Below are 5,507 nucleotides of genomic sequence, written 5' to 3'. Positions count from 1 at the left end.
CTCTCTCTCTCTCCCTCTCTCCCTCTCTCCCGTCCTCCCTCCCCCCCGTGTGTGTGTATGTGTGTGTGTGTGTGTGTGTGTGTGTGTGAATTTTGTAACTCAGTTATACAATGAACTTTGAGAATGACCACATCTATAGAAGTGCTAAGAGGTTAGACATACTTCTATAGTAACAATGACAGCAACATGGAAGAGACGTGGCAGTGTTAGAAGGAAGTCCCCATGTTGTGGTGACCCCCACCATAGAATTACTTCCATTGATACCTCAAAACTGTAGTTTTGTTACTGTTATGAATTATAAATTCATATGTAAATATCTGATATGAAGTATAACTGATATGTGGCTCCAAAGTGGTCACAGCCTTCGAGGCAGCATGGAGGGGGAAGGCAAGGAACTCACTAGAGGTGAAGAGTGAGGAAGGACATTGAGTCTCACATAGCTAACTAATTGCAAGCATTATCGGTGGAAGACCTGCAGGATAGGAGCATGTATATAAATTCAGCGAAAACAAAGACAACCCCTTCCTCCCTAAGCAAAAGGCTCCATTTCCCACTGTTTTATTTACTAAAAACAATGCATTGTTGGTTGAGACTTGTGAAATTGATTTCACAACTTATTAGTACTGTCTGGAATTGTAAGTATGGAATGGGCTCCAGGTGGAGCCTGGGTAGTTGAGGACTGTGCGTTGTAACAGGGCCCCTGAGGACCCCAGAAGGAGGCAGGTTGCGGAGGGTATAGAGTCAGATGGAGGACAGTTGGAGCCTGTCAGCACTGCTTCCAGCAAAGCCCCTAGGGTGACCTATGCTCTGGACCAACTTTTACTTGGAAGAAAGGGTCTCAAGCTGCAGGAAGGAAAAGAGAAAGGAAAGAGAGAGAAGGGGGGCAAGGAGGAGAAAGATAAAGAAAGGAAGGATGGCAAATCACAGGCTTAAATGATGAGGCGAGATGCAGAATGGACCTCATCAAGGGTTCGCTTGCTCTCTGTCCAGAGAGAGGCTGCGACACAGGGGATAGTCGGGTCATCGGTGAGACAGCATAAACACACAGCAACCGCTATGCTGAGGGAAGAGACACGGGCAAATATCTGAAGGCCCAAGAATAAATGTTAACAGCAAACTGGGAAAGAAATACAGAATGTGAAAGGGCACCACATTGATGGTGTGTTGTTCATCAAACACTCCATGCCTGTATTCTTTCTTCTCTGTGTTGCCAACCCCACTGTCCCTGAGTAATCCCTTGGCGAGACCAGCTGTGGGGACACTTGGGAAAGGAAGGAGCCTGAGGATGCCTAATAGTCTGTTTAGGAAGACATCGGTCCCAAGAGGGTGGGACTGGTGGTGTCTGGTGTAGAACTATTACAGATGGCTGGTCACAGAGCAGGTTCAGTATGCCCAGCCTTCTGAAGAGGTGGCTCAGAGGATATAGAGATATCAAGATACCGAAGAAGGTGTGTGTGTGTGTGTGTGCATGCATGTGTATGTCAGATTTATATGAATCCCAGGCTCATCACAAACTGTATCTGAGGGAATTCATGCCCTAAAGAATTCACCAGAGAGTCAGAAATCTAAACAAGGTTAAACAGAGTCCATGTCCCCACTGGCCATTCTGTGATCCTCACATATGACCAGACTCAGAGAGCCAAACAAAATAAACCTCAGCCCGGATCCCATTCTGGCCACTCTACGATTCTTTGATCCTTTTGAAGAGGCAGTCCAGACACACAACAAAGGCTTAACAAATTGCTGGTTTGGGGAGCCACAGCCTAATGAAAGGAAGGTTAGAACTCAGGGCCCAAACTGAGTCAGGTGAACTGCCTGCTTAAATAAAACAACATTCTCTGTGGTCCTTAAACAAAAGCCAAAGTTTCTTGACATAACTTTCAAATTATCCAGGATCTAAGCCAATGTTACTTGTCATGTAATAAGCTTGAAAAGTTTCGTCTTCTTGGGAAGAAAAAACCAGTAGATCCCAGTGCCAAGATGATGCAGACATTGGATTTGTGAAAGTCTTAAAAATGGCATAAAAGTGTTTCAGGTAGAAGATAAATAGAAAACGAGAAAGTTCATGCAAAGAAGTAAACTGAAAGAATTTGTGATGAGTCGTATAATAAATAGAATTAGTAACTTGGCATATATTCTCATTAGCAGATAGACCTAAATTCAAACACATCAATAATTGTGTGATATGTGACTAGCTTAGTCACTGCAATTAAAGGTAGGGCCTATCAAGATAGACAAACTAAAGAAGACCCAGATAAATGTCACAAGAAACTTATCTTAGTATTCTCGGTTCAAGAGCAAGGATCTAATCACAATGCAAAAAAAAAAAAATGTTAGTATTAATCAAAATAAAGCAAAAAAAAAAAAGTGGCCACGTCACTATGGGTAGAGTTGAGAGAATCAAGTGGTAAACAGGACCTCACCATGACACAAGGGCTGGTGCTTCAGACAACTAGAGCTCAACATATATGGTGCCCAAGAGGAAATTGGAATAAGAAGTAGAAAATCCCATTTCATTGGGAGAGTTCACTTTTCCCACTTGATGATCAACAGACATGGCAGAATAAAAATCAGCAAGGCTATCGAGGAACGGAATGGCTTCACCAGCTAGCTGGCCCCAAGAGACATCTCCAGAATATTCCACCTGGCTGCAGGAGAACATGTACCTTTTCACATACAGGCAAAACAGTCACCAGCATAGGTCATATCCTAAAGCCCAAAACAAACCATGACAAATCTTAACGGATTAGAATCAGATGATGTGTTTTCTGGTTGTAATGGAATTAAACTAAATCAGTGACAAAGATAATAGGAATATGTCCAACCACTTTAAATGAACATGCTTCAGAATCACCCACGTGTCAAGGAGAAATTCTCAAAGGAAATTAGAAAATAGTTGTTCCAAATAAACAGACACTGTACTAAACGCTGTGGGATGTGACACAGGAGGAGAAATTGCAACACCACAGACTTACACTAGAAAAAAAAGAAAACCATGTAAATACCCAAATTTAAAAAAATAAAAGACTAAGAATAAAAATGATCTGAAAGGTAGAAGGAAATAGTAATGGAAAATATTGAAATGGAAACATTAGAAAAAATCAAGAGAAAAAACCTTTTTTAAAAAGAAAAATAAAATTGATGAAGAATAATGGGAGAAGACAGAGTTGCCAGCACTAGGAAAGAAAGATAAGACCAGTGCAAGCTCAGCAGCAGAGTCTTGCTAATAACTCTAAGTTAAAAATGGACAGCTTAGAAAAATGGACCCATTCCTTACTGACCACAAACTACCAAACCATAGATGGAGCCAGATAAGCTGAGACCTTATAACTATGGCTAATGATGACTTCAAAAGAGAAGAGCTTGCAGTTAACTTTGAAAAAAAGACTCTCTAGGCCCAGATGGCTTCCTGGCAAGTTCTACCAAACAATTCAAGACAAAACAAAACCGATGTTATAAAATCCCATCCAGAAAAAAGGAAGAGAAATACTTCCCAACTCTTGTCATGACGCCACAGTCCCCATGATGTGAAAACCAGACAGACAGGATGGTACAGGCCGATATCCTGAGCAAAGATGCAAAACTCCTTAAGAAGATGTTAGCGAATCAGATCCAGCAGCAAGTAACAAGATTAATACACCATGACCAAATGAGGTGCAAGGCTCATCGGATGCTGAGATTCAGGCAGCATGAACCAGTTGTATCAGCAGTCTGAAGAAAAACCACAATCACGTCAGGTAATGTCAGAAGGGCACCTAACGCAAGTCATCATCACTTGTGACCACAGATCCTTCCAGGATTCACAAAAACCTGCTTCTGACATTACATATAGCAGTGAAGATCTAAACAGACTTCCTCTTGATACTGGGAACAGGAAAAGTATCCACTTTCTCCACTCCTATTGACTATTAACACAAAGTCCTAACTAGCAGAGGAAGGAAGGCTCAGGTGTGGTTTGGTGAAGAAGAAACCAAAACATTTTTTTTCACAGATAATATTATTGCCTGTGTAAGCAGTGCAAGAAACAAACCAAAACGAAAAAACTAAAGCCTCCTAGAATTAATACATTAACAAAGTCAGAGGATCCAAGAACAACACACCAAAGCCATTATTCCTGTCTCCTAATAAGCAACGGGGAATGGAAAAATAACAAACAAAAACTTTCTACAACAACTTCAAAGGACAGGGACTACTTTCCTAAATTATATAAATTTAGGAAACAAAACCAGAAAACATATACCACATCTACAGCTGAAAGCTAAGCACAGTTTACAGCAGTCAGAGGAAATCTACATTAATGAACATAGTAGATTGATGAATTGGAAGTCACCTGCTAAAACTGTCCTCTCAAAATTTATCCATAAACCTTAACATTCCAGAGTTTGTGTCCTTTTCCTTTTCCACATGTGTGTGGGTTGTACCTGCATGTGTATATTTGTGCACACGCATGCATGCACGTGTGTGTGTGTGTGTGTGTGTGTGTGTGTGAGAACTCGTGCCCATATGCGTGGGCTGGGCGTTGATATCAGGTATCCTCTAGAGTGTTCTTTCTTCATTCTGGCAGAGTCATTCAGTCAAACGCAGAGCTCGCCTTTATGGCTGGTCTAGCTAACTGTTTGCTCGTCCATGGGCTGGGATTACAGGCGGACCTCCAGGCACTCCTGTGAGATCCGGGGATCTGAACTCTGGTCCTCAGTTGTGTGACAAGCACTTTAACCCCTGAGCCATCTCCTTAGCCCTGTCTCAGGAATCTTTTTAGTAATATAGACAAACTGCTTCCGGACTTTAAACAAAGTTTACTTGAAAAGGAACATAAGTAGTCAAAATAGCACTGAGGGAGAAAAGTGACATAGGAGGTATCAACAGCATACATAAATGTAAAATCTTAACAGTAAGCTGTAAACTGAGATAATGTGATATTGGCAAATAGATCAATGGAGAGAAATCAGCGTGCACAAGCATAATCTAGACTTTTGCTACCTTGCAAAAGCATTGAAATAAATAAAGTCTCTTAACAAATGGCCTTAAGTCAATTGGGCAGTTAAATGAAGAAAATGAAGAGAAAAGAACTTTAAACTTTGTATAATCTCAAAAATGGATCATATGGCCAAGTATAAAAACTAAAACATAGCAGTTGTGTTAAAAGTCTTGGAGACCTGAGTCAGGCAGGAGTTGCTCCCTGGAATCCTGTCCCCTGCACCTGGTAGAGGTGAGCAGTAAGGGGTTCAGCCTTCGAGAGGCTAATGTTCAGCATACACTTCCAGTCAGGGCACGGTTGATGTAGGAAAACATTGTGGGCACCGATGTCTGGGCAGCATTCTTACTCAGCCCCCAACAATTCAAGATGGACCTCTCGCTACTGTTTCAGTTTTTAGATACGTGGAAGCAATCAGTGCGTTCCAGCTGTGGCGGAGCCAGGAGTGTCCAAGGGACCTCCTTTTGCGACTAGGGTGTCCCCCACCACACTGTTCTGCCTGTTCTTGACAATACAGATCACACCACCACCA

General features: G+C 41.8%; 1 protein-coding gene across 6 annotated transcripts in view; it reads left to right on the top strand.

Moving 5' to 3' along the window:
• Positions 1-5,507, top strand: part of Fhod3 (formin homology 2 domain containing 3) — a 430,213-nt gene that overhangs the window by 260,732 nt on the left and 163,974 nt on the right. The window lies entirely within an intron of this gene.

Source organism: Microtus ochrogaster, chromosome 18, assembly GCF_000317375.1.
Source record: "Microtus ochrogaster isolate Prairie Vole_2 chromosome 18, MicOch1.0, whole genome shotgun sequence".
Taxonomy (NCBI): Eukaryota; Metazoa; Chordata; class Mammalia; order Rodentia; family Cricetidae; genus Microtus; species Microtus ochrogaster.
This window is presented reverse-complemented; position numbering and strand designations above follow the sequence as displayed.